The sequence below is a fragment of the Zosterops lateralis genome, assembly GCF_965231275.1.
Source record: "Zosterops lateralis genome assembly, chromosome: 15".
Lineage (NCBI taxonomy): Eukaryota > Metazoa > Chordata > Aves > Passeriformes > Zosteropidae > Zosterops > Zosterops lateralis.
This window is the reverse complement of record NC_139775.1, coordinates 16152480-16177388: the sequence shown is the minus strand read 5'-3', so window position 1 is coordinate 16177388 and position 24909 is coordinate 16152480. Positions and strand designations below refer to the sequence as shown.

Sequence of the window (24909 nt, the reverse complement as noted above, 5' to 3'; positions counted from 1 at the left end):
GTGCGGCGGGAGCGGAGCGGAGCGGGGCCGGCGGGCGCCGGAGCCGTCCGGAGGCCTCTCGGGCGGGTGCGACCCCGGGAGGGCGGCGGCATCTCGCCTCCGGCGGGCCGCACGACGGGCCGGTGTCCGCGGCGCCGCCCGGCCGGGCTCCAGCGGGCCCGGGCTCTCCGCCTCAGCCGGGGGCACCGGGGACGGGCGGCGGCCGGCCGTGAGGAGCGAGGCGCTTTTGTCCCTCCCACACATCTCCAGCCTTCAGCTTGGGAGCTCTGGGCCCCTCCCTCATACACCGATTCTCCAATTGGTGGAGAGCCGCCGCAGTGACTGCTGCGCTGGCCTGAAGCTTGAGATCCCGCAGTCGCTGCTGCTGCTGCTGCTGCTTCAGCCTTGCCGCGTGCACCGTGCAGCCCCATCTCCTCCTCCTCCTCCTCTTTCTCCCGATCCTCCTCCCTGGGATGTGGGCAGACCCAGAGGGTAAGTGGGAGCCCTGGCTCACCTCAACCGTTCTCATCCCCCGCCCTGTCACAGGACCCCACAAGTTCACTCAGGGGAGGCACGGCCAGGCCACTGGGCCGTATGGGGGAGCAGATAATTCCCAGCATCAGAGGGTGACCTCCCACCATGCACCAGCCAAGCATGCTTTGTCCCTGCCCACCCTCTCTCTTCCTGCCTCCAGCTCAGGACTTCTGTCCCACCAGCTCCAACACAGAGCCTTGGGCACACGGGTAGAAGAAACAAGAGTGGTGCCAAAAGAGGCCTTGAGGCTTGAGTTTGCCTGCAAGATGTCCTCCCCCTGCAGGGAGCCCATGGGTGCCAGGCAAATCTGAGATCCACAGGGTGCTGAGGGCCCCTTAGAGCAGCCCCTAATTTATTAGGGAGCTGCATCTGCTAAACGGTGTTTCAGGCACTGCTGTCACACAGAGATTTTTACCACAAGCCCGTGAGACTTTATGCTTCCAGGGCAGGCAGCATCAGCCACAGAAAGGCAGGATTGATCTCTGGGCTGGGCTGGTGTTCTGGCCCTATCAGGGAGCCCCAAGCCTGGACAAAAATGCTCTTTCCTATCAAGCATCCTCTATCCTGCGTACCATGTCCAGGTCTTTGGCAGACACAGGTCCTGGCACAGGTGCTTCTCCTGGGGGGAACCATCACCCCAAATAAGCAGCAAGGGTGCTGTTCTCGCAGTCAGACAGCAGCTCTAGCTGGGAGGGAGGGGATAAAATGGCTAAAATCTGCAGCAGACAACCATTGTTGAAAGTAAAACAGAGAATCAAAAAGAGCGTGAAGTCAAACAAGAAAGCAACTCTGAGGAGGGTGAAGAGCATAGAATCATAGAAGCACAGAATGATTTTGGGGTGAAAAGGACCTTTAAAGGCCATTCAGTCCAAGCCCTCTGCCATGGGCAGGGACACCTTCCCTGCTGAGAGCTCCAAAAAACCTGGCCTTGAACGTTTCCAGGGATGGGGCTCCACCATACGTTTGGGTAACATATGGCAGTGTTTATCTATCCCTCACACAGAAAATTAATTTCTTACTATCTGATCTGAATCCCATGTTCCCCTGCCAGCACCTCCATTTGCCATTTCCCCTTTAGCACCTCCAGTCATCTCCTTCCTGCACCCTTTCCTGTCTCCATCCTCCCTCCTAGCAGAGTTGCAGGTTATCCAGTAGCTCCTGAGTGGCCTCTTTGCCAACATCGGGTCTGCTGAGGTGTCATGCGTGGCACTCTTAGGGGACATATGCATCTTACCAGTGCATCCTGCCCACTGGAGCATCTGCTTCCACTGGCCCCGGGCCAGCCAGGCTGCAGCTGAAGGTGATGGGGAAAAGATCACGTCCCAGTACAAAATCGGTTTGTGCAATATCATCCAATTTGTGCACGCCACAGTTCAGCAGACAGAAGAGCAGTGTGAGTAGAGGAAGGAGCCCTGCCAGAGCCCTCCTCCTCAGCAGGATGGCATCTGATGTCTCATCGGGTGCAAGAGCTCCTGAAACCCTGCAGCTGCTGGGGCATATGACTAGCAGGGTTGGGCAGGGCAGCAGACCAAAAATGCCCCTCAGAGCTCCTGCCATGTGGCACAAGGAACCCCTCTGCGTGTCAGAAAGCTGCCACCAAATTTCCTGGAACTGCAGGATTGACACAGCCAGAATCACGAAAGAGAAAACTGGGGGCAAATCTTTTGGAGGACAGAATTCTTTTTAAAGAAGCACCGCACACCAGTATCTACTCTATTCTTAAGAGGCTTCTGTAGGCTTGCAGGGTGTCTGGGGTCTCCTGAAGCATGGCGTGACCCCCTGCTGGCCATTGCACCCTGCTTTCCACTCCATCCCTGTATGTGCCATCAGCCAGACCCCAGTTCATGCCATCCACGTCCCACACACTCAGGGGACCTCTCCACTGGCTTTTCCCTTGACAGAGCCATTGCTGGTGCAGTTCTGTGCAGGTTCTGTGCTGCAGCCCAATACGACAAGGCAGGGCTTCCTGAATGTCAGTTGGGGTGGCAGAGACCTCGCTGATTTTGAGGTAGATAGACAGCACTGGGGGTCATGGCAGCCATCACAGGTGGCAGAGCTGATCAGCAAGAGCCTCAAGAAGCAGAGGTCAGAGTGCTCATGGAGCACTTTGTCTCCATGTGGATATGCAGAGCAACTTCCTCAGGCTGAAGAGGTATGGGATGGCAATTTTGGAGAGACAAGGTGAGCCCACCGTGACCCTGCAAGAGCTACCCCCACGCTGGGGCCCAGCCCTGCCCACAGAACTTGCCCCACGCTATTGCTCTCATTCCCCAGAGCTGCCTGTGGCCACGGTCTTTGCGCACAGCCCCAGGCTAGAGCGGCTGCTGCCTGTTTGCCACGCCAGCGGCTTCCACCCCAATCCCATCAGCGTGGCCTGGCTGCGGGACGGCCAAGAGGTGCCTCCGGGCCCGGCGTTTAACAGCAGCCCCATCCTGCCCAAGGCTGACCTCACCCACCAGCTCTGCAGTGTCCTGGCCGTGGCCCCCCGTGCTGGGCACAGCTGTGTCAGCCGTGTGAGCCACCAGAGCCTGGGCGCCCGCAGCCTTCTCATCCCGTGGGGTAGGTTCCATTCAGACATGGGGTGCAGGCTGCAGATGACAGCCACTGGCCCTGTGAGGGGCAGCACCTGATGGGCGCTGTCACCCTCACACAGTCGCCCTCTTCCCTCCCTGTCCCAGCAAAGCACAGCACATCCCCTACCATCAGCATCACCATTGCGGTGCTGCTTCTTGTGGCCACAGCCTCTGCTTGGGTATTTTGGTGGCGGAAGCACAGGTGAGCTCTCCCTCCCATCACCTGCGGTAAGATTTATGGGCATGTAGGTCAGTGCAGGGGTTGCAGCAGCAGCAGCAGCTCTGTAGGGGTTAAGCCCCTGAGTGCCATCAGAGCTCACACATAGCCTTTGCAGGAAGGGTAATGAGGGTGCATGAGAGAGCCAAGAATTTATCATGTGAGGCCTGTTTGCCCACAGAGCAACAACTCTTCTACTCTCTCGTGGAGTCCCCGGAACCCCCATCCCCTCTCTAGATCACTGACCCCTGCCCTGCTCTTTGGACCACCCCCGTGCCCTTAGACCATTGGTTCCTGATCCCTATTTAGGCCCGTGCACAGCACATGGCCAGGTCTTTCTGTCCCCCTGAACCCTCTGGTGTGCTGGAACAAACCTTGCTGGAATTTATCATAACAACAGTCCCTTCTTGCCTCTCTTTGCTGAGCCTAGCCACGGCATGTGTGATGTGAGTCTGACTGCTTAGCTCGAATCCTCCGCGAGTGGCTTTTCCACAGGAGATGTTTATGGGGCTCTAGGTAGCAGCTCCACCATGCAAAAAGCACACTGCTAGAGATCTTTGTCTCGGCTCCAGCTCTGCAACAATTCAGCTGATTTGAATATCATCACTAAGTCCACTCCAGAGTCAATATCCCAGCCGCACCGTCCTTTTCAGCTGCAGCCCTAGAGTCCCCATCCCTGCCCCACAGTCACTATGCCAGCCCTTTCATCATTTCACCATGCACCTCTCAGTTCCTTTCTCAGCTCTGCGGTTTCTTTCCATTACCACTCACAATTGCAGCCCCACAGTGATTTCAGCAGCAGCCCTACAGTGGCTATCACAGGCCCAGACAATATCTGTGCAAGCCTGGGATTTCTGGTGCAATCTTCCATTCCCCTTTTCAGGTCTAGTGATCCTGTTCCATTTTCAGTCACAATAGGCAGTGCAAACATCAATATCACAGGCCTACAGAGATTTCAGCACACAAATCCTACAGTCTTTACACCCGTCCTATAGTTCCTATGCCATTAACAATGTCTATCCCACCCTCTGGTGATTTCAAGTGGAGTTCTAGAAAGCCCTTCCCAGCCCCAGTGGTTATAGCTCTTAACCCACAAGCTTTATTTCACGGCCAGCTGGGTTCTTCTTCATCCAGCCCTACGTGTGTGTTTCTCCACCTCCACAGCCTGAATCTTGTCCTGCTTTAAATAGGCAGGATCTTCATCTTGGCACCAGCCCGGTAACAATTCAGCTCTGAGCCCTACAGTGTCTATGCTCACCCTGCAGTCAATATCCCAGCCCCACTGTGATTTCAGCCCCAGCCCTTTAGTGCCACACCCAGAGCCAGGCAATATCCCAGCAGCGCCAGCTTCTAAGGAGCCATCTTAGAGCAATCCCTTTTCATCTGTACACACCTCTCCTCCCAATTTCAGCCTCAAGACCCAGCCCCAACATCAATATCACAGGCCTACAATGATTTCAGCACAGCAATGATACAGGCTCTATGTCAGCCCTGGAGTTTCTATGGCCTTGGCAGTCTCTATGCCACCGCTGCAGCGATTTCAGCTGGAGCCCTGCAGAGTCCCCTTCCCAGCCCCAGTGATTTCAGCTCTCGACCCGCAAGCTTTATTTCAAGTCCAGCACAGTTCTTCCAGCTCTGCGTGCGTTTTTCTGCCTGTCTCTGCCAGGTGTAGCTGCTGCAGGTTGAGACAACAGGGTCCTTTTTTTGTCTCTAGTTGTGCGGTTTCAGCTTTAGCTCTAGAAATGGTATTCCACCTCCATCCCATTAATCTTTATTCCATTACCAACCCCTGGGCACATGTCCCATTTCACAGTCGCTTCCCAGGTCTACATTCACTATCCCCTTTGAACAGTGACTGCAATTGCAGCACTGCAGTGCCCAGTGATTTCAGCTTCAGTCCCACAAGCTTTATTTCACTGCCAGCTCTTCTATTCCACTTCTGTCTCCACATCTTCCCAGCAGTGGCACAAAATGCTGCTTCTGGTTCTCAGAGTATGATTTTTTTATTTTTGCTCTAGCTCTGTGTTGTTTCAGCTCAGCTCCTGTTCCCATATTCAAGCCTCAACCTGCTAATCCTTACTGCAGCAACAGTTCTCCAGTCCCTACCCCAGCCCTTACAGCGATTTCAGCTCCAGCCCGCAGTTCCCGTCCCGGCTCCATATTCCCCAGAGCAGCCCCCCAGGGGTTTTACCCCAAAGCCTACCATCTTTGTGTCTCCTCCAGCTCTGCTGTCTCAGCTCCAGCTCCTCAGCTTCCCACTGCCTGCAGCTAAAACTGCTACTGCTTCTCACTGCAGCCCGGGGCTGTTGATAAAGCCACAAGTCAGTCATTGTCATCACTTCAATGTCTTTAGGAGTTGTATCACCCACTCTCCTGGGTTCTCAACCTTGGGGACACTTGAAGCCCGAAGGCCAACATGTATCTCCCCCCTTCCCCTGGGTCTCAGGCCAGCACTTGCCCGAAAGCCCTCCAGCTCCCCCAGGCAGCACCAGGGGCTGGAAAGAGCCACTGGGCCCCTGCTCCCTCATCCCAAAAGGTGTCCACGGGTTGGTTCTCGGGGCCTGGAGCCCTCCGAGCCCCCATAGCCTCAGCCTCTGCTGGGTACCACGGGGCAAGGGCTGGTAACCCCCCCCGGCATCTCTTGCAGGCCCTGAGCTGCAGCTCCATCCCCTTCTCCCGTGGGGAGAACCTTCCAGCCCCAGCATTTCCACTGTTCCACACTGTTTTGGGCCTGCCTCTAGTGCCAAGGGCTTTATTCCACATCCTGGGGCTTTCTGTCTCTACTGGGCTCACAACTGCTGTTTCAGCCCTAGCCCTACAACCTTTACTGAATTAACATCAGATATTTAGGGAAAAAAAAAAAAAAAAAAAAAAAAAAAAAAAAAAAACCACAAAACCACGAGCCAAAAATAGTGCATTGAAACAAGCAAAATAATGAAAAGATGCAATAAATATGAAAAACATAGTTACTTCTAATAAAAGCAAAATAAAATAAGAAAAAGTGCAAAAACTGCTGCTTTATTTCTGATCCTGTAAACACTGCTTTTAAATCCAGAAACTACAGAAGCGCTTCTCGCCGGGCCCTGGTAGCCGCAGCCGGTCCTCCTGCGCCGCACCAGGCCCCGCACCAGGCCTCCGGCCTCCCTTGGTACGGCTGGCGCCACTGCCCCAGGACACCGCCGGCCCCCAGACACTGGCGCAGGCGGACGCGGGAGTCGCGTCCGTGCTCACCCTCGCTCCCCGGGCCGGCAGCTGCGGACATCCCGTCCCGGCGCAGCGGCGCTCCTGCCGATCGACCGCACAGCTCCAAACGCCGCTCCCCATCCCCTCAGGCTGCTATTTATGCCCCAGGGCCGGCCAGCTCAGCCAATCACAAGCGGATGCAGCGCCGGCCCCGCCAATCCCTGTTGAGGAAGCGCCGGCCAGGTCAGCCCAACCAATCACAAGCGGAGGCAGCGCCGGCCCCGCCAATCCCAGCTCGGCTCCGCGAGCGCCCCCCCCCGCTGTCCCCTCACGTCCCCGCTCCCGCCAGGGCCGCCGGATCGGGGCCGGGGGGTTCGGGGCCCGGGCTGAGGGCGCGGCGGCGTTGCGGTCGCGATCGGGACCGGGAGCGCTGCGGGCGGCACGAGCCGCTCCTGCTCCGCCCGCAGCCGGCGCTGAGGCGGCGTCCTGCCGGGGCTCCGGGCACGAGAGGACGGCGGCGGCGATTTCCTGGTGCCGGCAGGGCTGTTGGGTGAGAGGATCTCAGTGTGAGAGAAGTGACCACCCGAAACACACAAACAATAAGGGATGCTCAGAGTTGCACCAGAAACACTACTGCCCTGACGACACAAATATATGAATTGTAGAAAACACAAACAAATGTGCAGCAAAAAAAAGCCAACTCTTATTACTGCTAGTCCATTTTCCAAATATAATAAAAATAACCCCATCTCCATTCCCCTCAAAAAACTTCCAAAATATACACCCAAAACCCCCCCAACTTAAACACCTGCCTCTAACCAAACAAGCATAAACCCCACATCTTTTAAACTATATAAATTCATTAACCTAATGCATCACAACCACAGAATTTTTAATCCTTAGTCAACACCATATACACCGATCCATCACTATATACAAAAACAAATCCTATTTTCTATTAATAAAATAACAAAAAAGTCTCAACTTTTAACTACAAAAAAAACCATAAAAACACCTAATTAAAAATAAAATAATGTCATTATAAGTAAGCAAAAACTTCAAACAAACTTCCTCCAAAATAAGTATTTTAAATGCCAAAACCCCTCAAATATTTAAAATAACTACTTCAGAAATGCCTTCTGTACATTCCAGACTGATTTTGGGAGCAAAGCAAGGAAAGAAAAAGCACACAGCCCGTTTTAAGAAAACAGTGTTTACTCCTGTGCATTCCCTGTCCAGTGTGTTCAGCCCAAGCACAGACAGACTGCAGCACACAGATCTCCTTTGCTCTTTGTTAGTTTTAGCCAGCTAAAGCAAAGACTTCTTTTTCCCTTTTTCTTCTGACTGTTTAAACCCGCTGCAGACTGGAAAACCCAGAGAAGCACAACAATAAACAAATCAATCCACAAAAATAAAAACAGCACAAATATACTCAAATTAACAGCACCAAAACCAATTATTCCTGACTCAATAAACCCATAATTCCTCAAAACCATCAAAACAAACAGACCACCTATAAATACACACAAAACCAAAAGATCCATTTGACTACAAACAATATCTCCTAAATTATCCAAAACTATAAAACATACACTCTAATCAAGCAGGCTAAATAAACAAACCCCTACAACACCACAAACAATAATGTCATCATAAATATTAAGAAACCCTAAAAAATGAACTACATCACACTGTCTCAAACCCACTAAAACAAACACTAGATGCTCACCACGATAAAAGCCACCAGTAAATAAATAAAAACCTCTCCTATACCTAACACCACAGCCAATTACACCACTGTAAACCTTAGAAAACAAACCCTGGAAAAACACAATATCCCCCAAAAACAATTCAACAACAAAACTCAGTTCAAAAATACTCTGACCATGTGAACTATGAAACCAAACACGAAATAAATACACCACATGTCTCATCACACCACCTACAAACAGAATAAAGCTACACAATAAATCATTAAAAACCACCACACAGAAAAAACCCAGCTCTACCCAACCTGAATCCCTCCACACAACACACAAAACCCCAATAACACATTTCAGAAGTCTCTCAAAAAGAGCTACTTAAATTAATTCTACCTCAAATACAAACAAACCCACCCATAAAGTTATCTTCACTCAAAAACCAAATTATATATAATAAATAATACCAAAAAAGTCAAACAAAACACTACACACCACCTAAGAACATAATATTGAATAAAAAGCTATGTGGAAGTACCACTATTCATTAAAACTCCAGGTGAAAAGAAAATTCCTCCAGTTTAAACACAGACAGCAACAGAAGAAGAGTTTCTTCAATCAATTTGAACTCCTTTTGTCTCCATAACTCCTTTTTCTTCTGCGAGCACCAGGGAGGGATTGGTGAGACAAAGCTGAAAAGAAAAAAAACATTCCCCCAATAAACCCAAAGTGGCTTATCTGTTTAGCATAGAAGTTTGTCCCTTGTCGTCCCCCGAGGAAATGCTCCAAATCCAAATGCTCCTGCAGTCTCTTCATGAACCACGGCCAGAACTCAGGATAAATTCCTCATTCTTCACAGCTCGATATCGAATTGAGCTGATGCTCCCCTTTTAAACCGCCCCCGGCTGGAACCGGCCCCTCGTTATCCATCACAGATGCACCTGTGCCTGCTCTGTCCCCTCTACATTAATTCTAATTTACCGGTTTCTCCTCGCTGCCTTCCCCGGGAGGCCCCGGCACGGCTCCAGCGGTGACAGCGAGTGCTGCAGCTCCGGGCACAGCGCCAGCGTGTCCCGCCCGCCCGCCGGCCGGGGGATCGGCAGCGGCCCCGACACCGCCTTGAATGGCCCGCCGAGGAAGCGGCAGTGAGGGCGGACACCGGCCCGGAACTGCCCCGGAACTGCCCCCGGCTCGTTCGGTTCGGCTGAGGGGGGCGACGTTCGGGGAAAGCCGGCTGGGTTCAGCTGTTCGGGGAAACTCGGCTGGGTTCGGCTGTTCGGCGATTTCCGTCAGCCGTCGGCTCTTCTCGGCTGTTCGGGGAAAGTCGTCAATTTCCGTCAGCCGTCGGCTCTTCTCGGCTGTTCGGCAACACTCGGTCATTTTCGTCCCTCCCTGGCTCTGTTCGGTGACGCCGCGACTTACGTCACTTTCACCCCTCCCCACTGCCATCTTTAGAAGGTCAGGCGCAGCGAACCGCGCCGCCATCTTGGTTGTGGCACACTTAAGGACCCAATCAGTGTATACAACAGGCGCCTGACTAAAATGTCTACCCTGAACCCGCCCGCGGCGCGGCTGAACCCACAGCGCGTGTCCCTACACCTGGAAACGCCGCAGAAAATTGTCCCCGGGCGGCGCCGTGGTGGGGATTTTTATGCAGGCACTAAGATAGACACACCACAGGTCCTCTCTGTTTCCCGCCCTTTTGGCCGCCCTCTTTAGAAGGTCAAGCGCCGCGAGTTGCGCCGCCATCTTGGTTGTGGCATCCCCCCCAAATGTCCCCCTCGGCTGCTCGCAAAGGCGCCTGACCACATCGCCTGCCCGAACACTGCCCTGGCGCCGCTCAGCCCTCATCCCGTGCCCACGCACCTGCGTACGCCGCGGAAAAATCACTGTCGGGCGGCTCCGTGGTCCAGGTCGCGCGCAGGGAGCCGGCTGCCACGTGTCCGGGGGTCCTCGCATTTTTTCTCGCCTTTTTGGCCATGATCTTTTGGTCCTCGGGCGGCAAAAGTGCCCGTGAGCTCACAGCTCGGGGCTGCTACGGCGGAGAACTGCAGTACCGCTTTTTATCCACGAGATGGCAGCATTGCCTTACAGTTCACAGCCCAGGGATGCTACGGGCACGGGGGAGAGCTGCAGTACCAAAATTTATCCACACGATGGCAGCATTGCCTCACAGTTCAGAGCCCGGTGCCAGTGAGGGGGGGCTGCAGTACCGCTCTGTGTCCACACGGTGGCAGCGCTGCCGCAGGGAGAGGAGGCAGAAAAGAACGTGGCCAAAATTCCCCTTCCAAACATCCCCGAAAATAAAGGCCCCAAAAGACCCCCAACCACAACAACTATGAAAACCCTGCCATCAACCAAGCCAAAACAAAAATAGCCTTAATTTTATGCTATATTTCCATATTTCTTCTATTTCTTATTAAGATATTTCTATTATCTCATGTATTTATCTAGTATAATTTATCTATTTATATAATCTACCTATTTATATTATTAAAATTTGTTTATTATATCATGTTCATTTTATTAGGTATATTTTACATACTATAATATATGGAACATGTAATAATAGTGTAACTAAAGATATTATTCTTAGATGTTATAGTTGTCTTTTTGTTATGTATATATTTATTTTTTTGTATTTTTATTTTTTTTGGTAGCATTTATTTCTTGATATTTTAAACTATATGACTTCATTAACCTAACAGATCAAAACCAGAGTTAATTAGAATTGAAAGACTGGTTTTCTAAGGGGTAAACACTTAATCTTTATTAAAATAAAAATACATTCTAATAAATAATATAAAAATAATTTAAAAATAATAATATAAAATGAAATAATTTTCTCTTTCTGCGTGCTTTTGGGGGGATTGTTTGTGGGGGCTTTGTTTTGGGGGTTTTTTTGTTTGCTTAGTTTTAGATTTCTTGGGTAATAAACAAGGAGGTTCAGAGAGTTATAAAATAAAATGTCTACTTAGTTTAATTGCTATCCCCTAACCCCTAACCCTAACACCTAAACCGCTACCCTGACCCTTGACCCCCTGACCCCCTGACCCCCTGACTCCTGACCCCTGGCCCCTGACCTTTGACCCCCGAACCTTGACCCCTGACCTATGCCCCTGACATTTGACCCCTGACCTTTGACCTATGACCCCTGACCTTCGACCTATGACCTTTGACCTATGACCCCTGACCTTTGACCCCTGACCTTTGATCCCTGACCTTTGACCTATGACCTTTGACCCCTTACCTTTGACCTATGACCTTTGACCTTTGACCTATGACCCTTGACCTTTGACCCCTGACCTTTGACCCCTGACCTTTGACCTATGACCCCTGACCTTTGACCTATGACCCCTGACCTATGACCCTTGACCTTTGACCCCTGACCTTTGACCCCTGACCTTTGACCTATGACCTTTGACCCCTGACCTTTGACCTATGACCTTTGACCCCTGACCTTTGACCCCTGACCTTTGACCCCTGACCTTTGACCTATGACCCCTGACCTTTGACCCCTGACCTTTGACCTATGACCTTTGACCCCTGACCTTTGACCTATGACCTTTGACCCCTGACCTATGACCCTTGACCTTTGACCCCTGACCTTTGACCCCTGACCTTTGACCCCTGACCTTTGACCCCTGACCTTTGACCCCTGACCTTTGACCCCTGACCTTTGACCTATGACCCCTGACCTTTGACCTTTGACCCCTGACCTTTGACCCCTGACCTTTGACCCCTGACCTTTGACCCCTGACCTTTGACCCCTGACCTTTGACCCCTGACCTTTGACCCCCTGACCTTTGACCCCTGACCTTTGACCTATGACCCCTGACCTTTGACCTATGACCTTTGACCCCCTGACCTTTGACCTATGACCTTTGACCCCTGACCTTTGACCCCTGACCTTTGACCTATGACCCCTGACCTTTGACCTATGACCCTTGACCTTTGACCCCTGACCTTTGACCTATGACCTCTGATTTTTGACCCCTGACCTTTGACCCCTGACATTTGACCTATGACCTTTTACCCCTGACCTTTGACCTTTGACCCTTGACCCATGACCTTTGACCTATGACCCTTGACCTATGACCTTTGACCCCCTGACCTTTGACCTATGACCTTTGACCCCTGACCTTTGACCCTTGACCTATGACCTTTGACCTATAACCCCTGACCTTTGAACTATAACCCCTGACTTACAACCTTTACTCTATGACCCCCTGACCCCCGGCCTTTGACCCTGACCCCCTGACCGTAATGCATTCTGAACCCTAAAATCAACCCCACATGTAACCCTATATGTAAATGTAACCCTGCATAATTAATTGGGTGGTTTGAATATTTAATTAGATCACCAGCATAATTAATTGAGTGATTTGCATATGTGTAGGTAATTAATTAGGTTATTTGCATAGGGTGATTAATTATTCAACTGGCTAATTGGGTCATTAGTGGTCCAGGTGGGAGTGGGGGGTGTGGTGATTAAGCAGTCATCTATAATCAGCTGCTCCCAGCTGGAGGACTAATTAGGGGGGCATACAGTATGTATACCCTGTGTATAGGGGGGGTATAGGGTGTATATATAAATTAAAAAGAATAAAAATAATAAGTCTGGTGCAGTGGTAGAAATTTTCATGCGGCCAGGGACCAAATATTTTTATTTATTTAAAGTTTTTTTTAATATTTGTTCCTTGGCCGCATGAAAATTCCTACCACTGCACCAGAGTTAGAAATAAAGTTAAACTTTATTTCTAACTTTAAATTACAAAGAAAGAGAAAGAGAGAAACAGAGAAAAAACAGAGAGAGAGAGCGAAACAGACAGAGAAACAAAGCAAAAAAGAGTCAGAGCAACAGAGAAACACAGTGAGTTAGAGCGAAAGAGAGACTTGGAGAGAAACAGAGTTGTTAGAGTGGAAGTAAAAGAGAAACAGCATTAGAGCGAAACTGAGACAGAGTGAGCGTGAGAGAAACAGAGAAACAGACAGAGACTGAAAGAGAAACAGAGTTACACTGAAATAGAGTTACAGCGAAACACAGGGAAAGAGAAACAGAGCTAGAGAGAAACACAGAATGAAAGCAAAAGAGAAACAGCTAGAAATAGAACAACAGAGGAAAATAAAGAGTTAAGAGAGAAAGAAGCAGAGTGAGAGAGAAAAGGAAATAGCATGAAGATATAGAGAGGAAAATAAATAGACTTACCTGGAAGTAGGGAAATAGAGTGAAGGAAAGCAAGAAATAGAGTGAGAGAAAATGACTCAATGACACCAAATGAAGACAGGAGCCAAAGGGGGGCAGAGGGGGCGGGAGGGAATCTTAATTAAGGTGGATTCAACTACTATTGAATGACCATTTTTATTTACACTTCAGCAAAACACATGGAAACAACATATACAAATACACGTACAGATACAACCCATAGACACGCTGATAAAAGTACAGCTTCGTACACAGCAATACATGGAAACACGGCAGCAAATGCAAATACGGAACAATACAGGGAACCGCAAGCCAAATACACATTGAGACAATAGAACAGTTTTTCTGCTTCTGAAACATCCATTATATCTCATTTTATTGGTACAGGAAATGCAAAACAAAAGCAGCACATGTAAAATAGAACAGTCATCCACCACACGCACCTCCTTCAGCTTGCACACAAACCCACCCTCGCTCTCACCTCAAAGCACCTCCCAACAACCCCCAATCATCAACACACACTTGCAGCACTCCTCGGGAACGTGGTTCCCGGGAGCCTCGACACAAACCGGCCTGCCTGACGAAAACCCCGGTCCCTAGGCCGTCGGCACCCAAACTTTGGCGATGAACATCGCCTCGCAGACCGGCCGGGACCGAGGAAAAAAAAACCCAGCCGGGGGGGAAAATTAAAAAAACCCCCCCAGCTGGGGATTTTTTATTCTAAATTTAAAATGTGTTGAAAAACCTGAAAGGCAAAAGTCACGCACACAAGGTTACAACCAGTCAAACCAGTCAGCGCACACACACACACAGGCAAACACAAGCAAACACAGACAACTCTCATACACACACAGTCACTCTTCAGCGTACATGGTAGATTCCAGGAAACTTGTAGCATCAACAAGCACAGAGATGCTAATCCTCCTCAGGGACCTGGAAGACAACAAGAGGTGGTCAACAAGGGCTTATCTGACAGCAAGTTATCCCCACTCCAGGCCCATATCTCCTATGCCCAAAACTCCACAGAAAAGAGGTGAACTGTGAAGTTTTACAACTGTTCTACCTCACTAAGACTATGTGCCAGGGCAGGGCAGCTCACACATAAGTGGCATAAGATAGCCTGATACAACATAGTCACATACAATAGCATACAGCATAAGCCAGCATAGTCACATACAACATATTCAGATACAATGTAGGCACATACAATATAAACCAACATAGTGAGATGCAATAGACTCAGATACAATGTAGGCACACACAATATAAGCCGACACTGAGAGACGCAATATTGGCGCATTCAACATTGGCACATACAACGTGAGCAGAGACAGGTAGAATACAAGTGCTGACTTCAGATAACTCTGAAAGATACTGCAGGCATGTGAGGGGAATCTAATACCCTCCCTATAAAAGTCCAAGAGAATGGCATCTGAAAAGGCAGCGCTACCGAAGCTGAGAATGAAAACGGATGAAAACGCTCAAGTGTCCGTGTGCCGGCCTCAAAAAGTCAAAATGTAACGAGGCCGGAATAAGGATGATCCGGGAAAGTACGCGAGGAGAATACGGCCGATGTGGGCCGGAATGATGCAGATAAAGCGTCTGGATGTAACAAAGGCCTATCACACAGAAGACAAGGGACACAAACAACACAATGCAGACGCAGACAACACAGCAGACGCAACTTGAAACTGCCAGGCAGCTTCACCTTATGGACCCGAGACTCCTAGCACAAGATGAGCCACAGGCTGATGACACCAAAGGAAAGAAAGCTTTAAGGCAATAGCACGTGATGATGAAACGGAACTCCTTACAAGAACTAGCGCCTAAGTTGTTAATACGATGCTCGAGAAGCTGGGTAGGCCGAGAGAAGGAAGCGATGACTGCCGGGGGACCGTGGCGATAGCTCTGGACCCGAAGGCGACCTCCTCGGGTAAAAACGTCCACGAGGATGTTGAGACTCAAAGACAGATGACGGCGCAAAACACGCGAGGACGCGGAACTGCCCTGCCCGGCAAAGCCTCCGGTGAGGCCGAGGTGAAACCCTCTCCCGTTACTTCCGAGGGGCCCGTCCCACCAGGGCTCTCTCCTCTAAGCTGACTTTGAATTGCCTCCTTTTGCAAAGCTTTTTCCCCTTATCTTTCACAAGATGAGTGGACAAAAATCCATCTTCAATGGAAAAGAACACATCCACTTCAGTGCTGCCATATCCAGTCTTGGGCTCTGCACCTCATGGTACCTAAGACAACAAAACAGAAAATGTGACAATTGCCTGACAGAAAAAGTAATCCCCAGGCCTCCCCTGCACCGCTACCCCGGCTCACCTCAGATCATCATTTGACTCCTGAGGCTGCCCGGAGGGTACCTGCAAAAGGAAAAGGCACACATTTAGCGTGCTGTTACACACCGCTCACCTGAGTCATCCTGTCAAAATGTCAACTCACCTGCTTGCCTCTCTTCCCTGGTATCCGTAGGGCCGCAGCAGCTCCCACAAAGAAACAAGGCAAAAAGCAGGCTGAGTTACTGTGAAAACACAATTGCTCCAGTCTGACAGAACTCTGAAACATGTATATCTTAAACTTGTACCCACCAAGCTGCTGGGATCCAGGACTGGAACACCTTGCAAGTGGACCACCTAAAAAAAAAACCCCAAAAAAACTCAACAGTGTATGCTTAGAGTTGCACCAGAAATTGAGACCTGAGCAACAACTGCTTCCATCCACCAGTCAACACTCACCCTGTCTGCTTCACCTGGAGTGCCAATATCATATGTTATCTCCTAAAAATAAAGACAAAGAACAATGAAATACACCTCAACGTCAAGTTACTGCTGGTAATACTGTGCATGGGGAGAATGAGACCTAAAAGAAAAAAAGGCACCACAGTGTTCACAGCTTTCTCCATTCAGGTTTTTTAATTTTGCAGAAAATACAGAGGTTTTTTACTAACTGCACTCTCAATTATATCCAGACATCCAATGGACATGGAGGTCATTTTTCTACTCAGGGTAAGAAAGAGAATGGAGAAAAAAAAAAAAAAACAACAAAAAACAACCCCAAAGAAAACATAAGTTAATGGTTTCTGTGTAGAAGTCCACCGGAAGGGTGGTCAGTGCTCAGAGAATGGGAGTCTCCTGGAAAACAGAGAATGCTTGGTCTTTTTTCATGCTATCCTTTATCTTTTTCATATTAAAGCATGGCACAAATGAATTTAGTGTTCTTTGATGTCAGTCTTTTCCTGGTTTTTCTCTCCTTTAGGGTCAAACTTCCACATACTCTGGCTAAGAAATAGTATTTAAAAAAGGAACAAAGAAAACATGAAAAAATAAAAATTAAAAAAAAACTGAATAAAAATAAAAAGTTTTTAAAAATTAAAAATACAAAAAATAAAAACATGGAAATAAAATAAAAATCTAAAAAAAAATCTAAAAGTAATGTTAAAAAAAGTTAAAAATTAAAAATAAATATAAAATCTTTTAAAGAACACAAAACAACAGCTGGACTGGGATGAGGCCTTCCAGGGGCTTTGCTTCCTACTGGCTCCATCCTTTTTTACCAACTACCTGCAAGACGAAAAACAACAAGGATAAAGTTTCAAACAGGATGTCCTTGGTTGAGGCACTTCAAAATAAGATTTTTAACAAAAAGTCAGCCAAAAAAAGAGAGTCTGAAAATCAAGATATAAGCCTCACAGCTATTTAAAAACAAAACAAAACAAAAAAGCTGTCACTGGTGTGCATAACTTGCCAGCCCCTCATGGTTTGAAGTCCTTAGCATTTATTTTTACCAAGTTGACAACTAAAGCCTTGTAGAAAGGTTAAAAACAAAATCCTGGACAAAACCAGGCATTTTCCCAAGCCCCCTCAGTGTGGAGCTGTGTCAGCCCCAAGTGTTTGGTCCCCCAGCCCAGCCCAGAGCAGGCTCCAGCTGCTCCCCAGGGGGGGTTACCAAGGGACTCATTTGTTTGGAGCTGTAAATGCAGGTGCCCTGCACTGGAGTGCCAATAAATGTGAAATATGGGACTCTCATCATCAACAGTGACTGACCATCCCTGGGGAGCCCCCTCACCCAGGATGGGGCACTCTGCCATGGATTTAATCCATCTGCATCTGAAAGGAAGTCAGGACAAAAGTCAAAGTGCTGCAAGATAACTTGACAGCTCCAGACAATTTGTGTCAACCTAGGAATACCCTCTACAGCCCAACTACACTCCACATGACAAATTTCAAGCCCCCAGGACTTGTCCCATTCCCCCCACACCCAGACTGAGCAACAAGGCAGAGCAGCTCCAGGCCAAACACACCAACACCTGTGACACAGGACAAAAGGGGGGACAAAACAGGGACAGAAATATCTGGGCAAGAAGAATGACCCTGAGGACCGAGACAACTCGCAATGAGATGACCGAGGTCAGACCGATGGGGAGCTGACCAGGCTCAGAGAACCCTGCAGGAAGAAGATGCCAACGGGATCACTGATCCCAAGAAACGCAGGGATGGATGCCTGAGAATCCTATGGTCAGAATCCTCCACTCAGCTGTGCACTTTTAGAAGACCTAACCTGCCAGAATGGATCACAGCAGTGCACAGCTGTGGATACAGCTCAGAACAAGACCTGGAAAGGCATCAGAGTGGATGGTTGTGAAGAGAGATGGATAAGGCACCAGCCTGGATGGTTGTGAAGAGAGATGGATCCTGATGTGTCTGAGCACCCGAGTCAAGGGTTTGATGCCTGGCCTGGTATCAGCACCAGGAACAGGGAGATGTTAAGAACGATGCCTGGGGTTTCTAACAGATCCCTCAAAGGGATAACACAACAGACACAGAGCGCACAACAGACAAGTGACACGACCTTGCCCTGGGACTGCTCTGCCCTGCACATCTCAGCACTGGGATCAAAAATGAGACTTTTCCTTTACACAGCCTAAGGGGTCACATCTTGGACATCCCCATCTCCAAACCTGATTTAAAAACCCCTCCTGGTGACCCCTGAACCCACACCCCACTTTCATCCCCTCTGTGGCTCCCAGCCCTCCACTTATCTCTCAGACATCTGGAGATGCAAATCCACGTCAGGTACAAAAAAAGGCCACCTCTCCCTCAGGGAAATTCCTGCTGTCACTGGGCTGTTATCTCACACTCAGCTACAATAAAGGAAAGCAAATGTGACCATGTGATCTCAGCAGCACATTGGCCAAAAACCAGCAATTCTGCTACTCACCACCTCCTGAGCACACCCAGGTCCTCAGGCCCTGTGCTCCAGCTGTGCTCAGACACCAACACTGCGGGGTGTGCCTGGGTTAAGAGCAGACAAGGTGATGTGGCACTGCTGAAACTTGAGCAGAGCCTCCCTCCTCCTCCCTGACACACCTCAACTCCTCGGCTGTTACCAAAGCCCACCTGGATGGCCCCTTCAAATGGAGAAGGTCAAGGCTTCACCATAGAGTCCTGTAATGCTCCCACTGTCTGGTTGGTGAGGGGAGCTCGGCATCGTGTGAGTGGAACACCTAAAACACACAGCACTGGACGCTCAGCGTTCCACCAGCAAGTGAGGCTTGAGCAATAGTAACTGCCTCTGTCCACTGATCACTGCTCACCTCGTACACTTCACCTTGACTGCAGAGACCCAGCTTTGCCTCCTAAAAACAAAGACAAAGAGCAGTGCTGTAACATGGCCACCATTTACACTCCCCTGCAAACACAAACAGTGACTGACCTTCTCAGGGGAGCCCCCTCACACAGGATGGGGTGCTCTGCCATGGATGTAATCCATCTGCATCTGAAACAAAGTCAGGACAAAAGTCAAAGTGCTGCAGGATCACTTGACAGCTCCAGACACTTTGTGTCACCCTCACTGTTTTTACTCCTGAGGGGTCCATCCCACAAGGGCTCTCTCCTCTCTCAGATAACTTTAAATTGCCTCCTGGCACTGAAAAGGTTTTTTCCCTTCTCCCAACCACCAGCCCCAGCAACTTAACTTTTGAATATGAGTGGACAAAATCCATCCTGGGCAGAAATGAACGTGTTGGCTCCGTGGATTTGAAGACGTTCTCTCAGTGCTGCCATATCCAAACTCCAGCTGTGCACCTCCTCACACTACCTGGAACCACAGAACAGAAAATGTGACTATTCCCCTCCAGAAGAGTCACCCCCAGGGCTCCTCTGCACCCCTGTCCCGGCCCCCCCTCAGATCTTCCCCCCACTCCAGAGGCTGCCCAGAGTGAACCCAGCAAAAGGAAAAGGGACACACTGAGCACAGCACTCACCTCTGGGCCACCTGCCCAAGTGCCAACGCACCCACTCCCTCTATTCCCTGGCACACCTGGGGCAGCAGCAGCACCTGCAAAGAAACAAAAAAGGAAAAATTATGCTGAGTTACTATGAAACAGCAACCTCCCTGCTCTGCCTGAAGCACAGCACAAGTGAACCTTGATGTTGCACCCATCTACCCTCCTCTGGCATCCTGGGCCAGCACATCTGCCAAGGAAACCACCCAAAATAAATAAATAAATAAATAAAACCAGTGAATGCTTAGAGTAGAACCAGAAGTGAGACTTCAGCAAAAGCAACTGCTTCTGTCCACCATCACTGCTCACCTCATCCACTTCACCTTGACTGCAGAGATCCAGCCTTACCTCCTAAAAACAAAGACAAAGAGCAGTGCTGTAACATGGCCACCATTTACACCTCCCCTGCAAACACAAACAGTGACTGACCTTCTCAGGGGAGCCCCCTCACCCGGGATGGGGCACTCTGCCATGGATTGAATCCATCTGCATCTGAAACAAAGTCAGGACAAGAGTCAAAGTGCTGCAGGAGAACTCGACAGCTCCAGACACTTTGTGTCAATCCAGGAATACCCTCTACAGGCCAACTACACCCCACATGACAAATTTCAACTCCCCAGGACTTGTCCCATTCCCCCCACACCCAGACTGAGCAACAAGGCAGAGCAGCTCCAGCCAAACACACCAACACCCGTGACACAGGACAGGACAAAAGGGGGGACACAACAGGGACAGAAATATCTGGGCAAGAAGAATGACCCTGAGGACCGAGAGAACTCGCAATGAGATGACCGAGTAAGACCCATGGGGAGCTGACCAGGCTCAGAGAACCCTGCAGGAAGAAGATGCCAACGGGATCACTGATCCCAAGAAAAGCAGAGATGGATGCCTGAGAATCCTAAGGTCAGAATCATCTACCTGTCTCTGCATTCTGACAAGACCTAATCCACCTGAATGGATCACAGCAGTGCACAGCTGTGGATACAGCTCAGAACAAGACCTGGAAAGGCATCAGACTGGACACTTGTGAAGAGAGATGGATCCTGATGTGTTTCTGAGCACCTGAGTCAAAGTTCAATGATATCAGTGCCTGGCCAAGGAACAAGGAGATGTTAAGAACAATGCCTGGGGTCTCCAAAAGACCCCTTGAAGGGTTAAGGCAAAAGACACACAAAACAAAACACACAACAGACACAGAGTGCACAACAGACAAGTGACACGACGTGCCCTGGGACTGCTCTGCCCTGCACACCTCAGCACTGTGAGACCTTCCCTTTACGTGCCCTAAAGGGGTCACAGCTTGGACATCCCCATCTCCAAACCAGACCCAAAAATCCCTCCCGGTGACTCCCAACCCACACCCCACTTTCACCCCCTCTGTGGCTTTGAGCCCTTCACTTATCTCTGGGATGTCCAGGGATGAGAATCCACATCAGGTGCCAAGGAAGGCTGTCTCTGCCTCTGGGAAATTCCTGCTGTCTCAGTCAGGTGCCATAAAGAAAACCAAACATCCACGGATGATCTCAGCAGGGCTGTTGGGTGAGAGGATCTCAGTGTGAGACAAGTGACCACCTGAAACACAGAAACAATAAGGGATGCTCAGAGCTGCACCAGAAACACCACTGCCCTGACCACACAAATATATCAATTGTAGGAAACACAAACAAAAGTCCAGCAAAAAAAAGCCAACTCTTATTATTCCTAGTCCATCTTCCAAATATAAAAAAAATAACCCCTATATCCATTCTCCTCAAAAAACCTCCAAAATACATACTCAGAACCCCCCAACTTAAAGACCTGCCTCTAACCAAAGAAGCATAAAACCCACATCTTTTAAACTATAAAAACTCATTAAGCTAACACATCAAAACCACAGAATTTTAGATCCTTAATCAACACCAGCACACCATATACACCAATCCCATCTCTACATACCAAATCAAAACCCATTTTCTATTACTAACATAACAAAAAATTCACAACCTTTAACTGCAATAAAAACTAAAAACACCTAATTAGAAATAAAATAATTTCATTATAACTAAGCAAAAACTTCAAACAAACTTCCTCCAAAATAAACATTTTATCCACCAAAAAAACCTCAAACATTTAAAATAACTACTTCAAAAATGCCTTCTGTACCTTCCAGACTGATTTTGAGAGCTAAGCAAGGAAAGAAAAAGCACGCAGCCTGTTTTAAGAAAACAGTGTTTACTCCTGTGCATTCCCTGTCCAGTGTATTCAGCCCAAGCACAGACAGACTGCAGCACACAGATCTCCTTTGCTCTTAGTTAGTTTTAGCCAGCTAAAGAAAAGCCTTTTTTTTTCCCTTTTTCTTCTGACTGTTTAAACCTGCTGCAGACTGAAAAACCCAGAGAAGCACAACAATAAACAAATCAATCAACAAAAATAAAAATAGCACAAATACGCTTAAACTAACAGCACCAAAAACAATTATTCCTAACTCAATGAACCCATAATTCCTCAAAACCATCAAAACAAACAGACCACCTATAAATACACACAAAACCAAAAGACCCATTAGACTACAAACAGTATCCCCTAAATTATCCAAAACTATAAAACATATACCATAGCCAAGCAGGCTAAATAAACAAACCCTAATAACAAAAAAAAATCATTTAATTGTAAATATTAAGAAACCCTAAAAAATTAACTACATCACACTGTCTCAAACCCACTAAAACAAACACTAGATGCTCCCTATGATAAAAGCCACCTGACTTATTTATTTATTTATTATTTATTTTATTTTATTTCTTAAATAAATAAACCTTCCTCTATACCTCACACCACAGCCTATTACACCACTGTAAACCTTAGACAATAAACCCTGGAAAAACACAATATCCCCCCAAAAACAATTCAACAATGAAACTCAGTTCAAAAATATTCTGACCATGTGAACTATGAATTCTAACATGAATTAAATACACCACATATCCCTCACCATACACCACCTACGAACAGAATAAAGCCACACAATAAATCACTAAAAACCACCAAACAGAAAAAAACAGCCCTACCCAACCTGAATCCCTCCATACAACACACAAAACCCCAATAACACATTTCAGAAGTCCCTCAAAAAGAGCTACTTAAATCATTTCTACCTCAAATACAAACAAACCCAACCATAAAGTTACCGTCACTCAAAAACCAAATTATATATAACAAATAATACTCCAAAAAGTCACACAAAATACTACATATCCCCTAAGTACATAACATTAAATAAAAGCCACACAAAAGTTCCACTATTCATTAAAATTCCAGGTAAAGAGAAAACTCCCCCACTTTAAACACAGACAACAACAGAAAAGGAGTTCCTTCGATCAATTTGAACTCCTTTTATCTCCATAACTCCTTTTTCTTCTGGGAGCACCGGGGAGGGATTGGTGAGACGAAGCTGAAAAGGTAAAAAGTCCCCCCAATAAACCCAAACTGGCTTATCTGTTTAGCATACAAGTTTGTCCCTCGTCGCTTCCTGAAGTAAAACTCCAAATCCAAGTGCTCCTGCAGTCACTTCATGAAGCACAGCCACAACCTAAATACAAATTTCTCACTCCTCACAGCTCGATACCGAGTTCAGCTGAGGCTCCCCTTTTAAATTTCCCCTGGCTGGAACCGCCCCCTCATTATCCATCACAGCTCCACCTGTGCTGCTCTGTCCCCCCTCACTGTTCCCAGCTCACACCTGGGGCTGCTCTCTCCCCTCCCCATCCTGTGGCATCTCTCACCTGCAGCTGCTGCCACTCTAAGGGTGAGGGCAGAGGGGACTTGCTGTTCATTCCTGGGACGGTTCATTGTCTGCACCTGACACGATGGGGCACCGGGCTTCCCTTGCTGTGGATAAGGACCCCTCTTCTCCTGCAGGTGCCCGAGGCTGAAACTGGGATTCCACCTCTGAAAGTCCGTATGCATGAGGTTCATAATTCCCAAGGAAATTCCCCAGAAATCGTTACCCTTCATTTACAAATATTCCTTTGGAATCACTCTTAACGTGTCCTTCTGTGGAAGCGTTTCAAACGTTCATTGGAGAGTTCAGGAGCCGAGTTGGCTTGTTTATGACTTGGCTGACAAGCCCAGACAAAACCCAAACACCGAGAACCCCCGGCTCCGCCCCCCCGGCTCCGCCCCCCCCGGCTCCACCGCCCCCCGGCTCCACCGCCCCCCGGCACCGCCCCCCCGCTCCGCCCCCCCGGCTCCGCCCCCCCGGCTCCGCCCCCCCGGCTCCGCCCCCCCGGCTCCGCCCCCCCGGCTCCGCCCCCCCGGCTCCGCCCCCCGCCCTGCCCTGCCCTGCCCTTCCCGGGATGGGGGCGGGACCAAACTTCCACATACTCGGGGGAAAAAAAAGAGGAAGGAAAAAAAAAAGGAACAATGAAAACATGAAAAAAAATACTATAAAATAAAATAAAACAAAATAAAAAATTTAAAAAAAACCTCGAAAGTTATTAAAAAAGAAAAAAAATAAAAATAAAATCTAAAATAAATTTAAAATATAATTTAAAAATTTAAAATACAAAATAAATAACATGAATGCAAAAACTGAAATAATATCCATAAATTTAAAAAAAAATAAAAGTCATTAAGATTTTAAATAGTAATAAAGAAAAATTTGAAAATTTTAAAAATAAATAATAGACTAAAAATATAAAAATTAAAGAAATAAACCAAAAGCATTTTAAAAAGACAAAACAAAAAATATATTAAAACATTAACCACAATACAATATTTAACATAAAATACAAAAATAAAAAATTTAAAAAAAAATAAACAATAAGTAAAATAAAATACGAAATTAAATAAACACAGCCCTCCCCTCATGCCACTGCCTAACACAGGCCCCAGGAGCTTTCTTGATTAGGCAGGGATAGGGAAAACAAACCAGTGCCTCTCAGAAAATAAGGTTTTCTAGAAAATTCTTGGAAACAAATTCTGTTTTAGCAGGAAGCTCACTTGGGATGAACAACCACATGTGCCAAGGCAGGAAAGAACCACCCCCTTGTGTCCAAGGAACAGCAACTAGGCCAGGATTTAAGTTTTAATGGAACTTATGTAATTAAAAACACACTCAGTTGAACTTGAAAACGAGATGAATCAAGGCAATTAAACACTTTACAAGTTTTCCTGGGAATTCCCAGAATTCTGTGGATATGGTGCTGACACATTCCTGATTTACCAACCTTAATTGGGGAAATTTCCTTGGAA

General features: G+C 48.1%; 2 long non-coding RNA genes across 3 annotated transcripts; both read right to left on the bottom strand.

Moving 5' to 3' along the window:
• Nucleotides 1-13576: 13576 nt before the first annotated feature.
• Nucleotides 13577-17766, bottom strand: LOC310915697. 2 transcript variants are annotated; one of them, XR_014591208.1, is made up of 4 exons: nucleotides 15837-17765; nucleotides 15717-15757; nucleotides 15207-15631; nucleotides 13577-14325 (listed from the first exon to the last, which is right to left on the bottom strand). It is a non-coding gene; the product is annotated as an uncharacterized lncRNA (long non-coding RNA). The 2 variants fall into 2 exon arrangements; XR_014591207.1 differs by having other exon boundaries at nucleotides 15717-17766.
• Nucleotides 17767-19373: 1607 nt separating this feature from the next.
• LOC310915698 lies at nucleotides 19374-20185 on the bottom strand. The gene is made up of 4 exons (XR_014591209.1): nucleotides 20107-20185; nucleotides 19987-20028; nucleotides 19657-19730; nucleotides 19374-19490 (listed from the first exon to the last, which is right to left on the bottom strand). It is a non-coding gene; the product is annotated as an uncharacterized lncRNA (long non-coding RNA).
• Between the last annotated feature and the right edge of the window lie 4724 nt (nucleotides 20186-24909).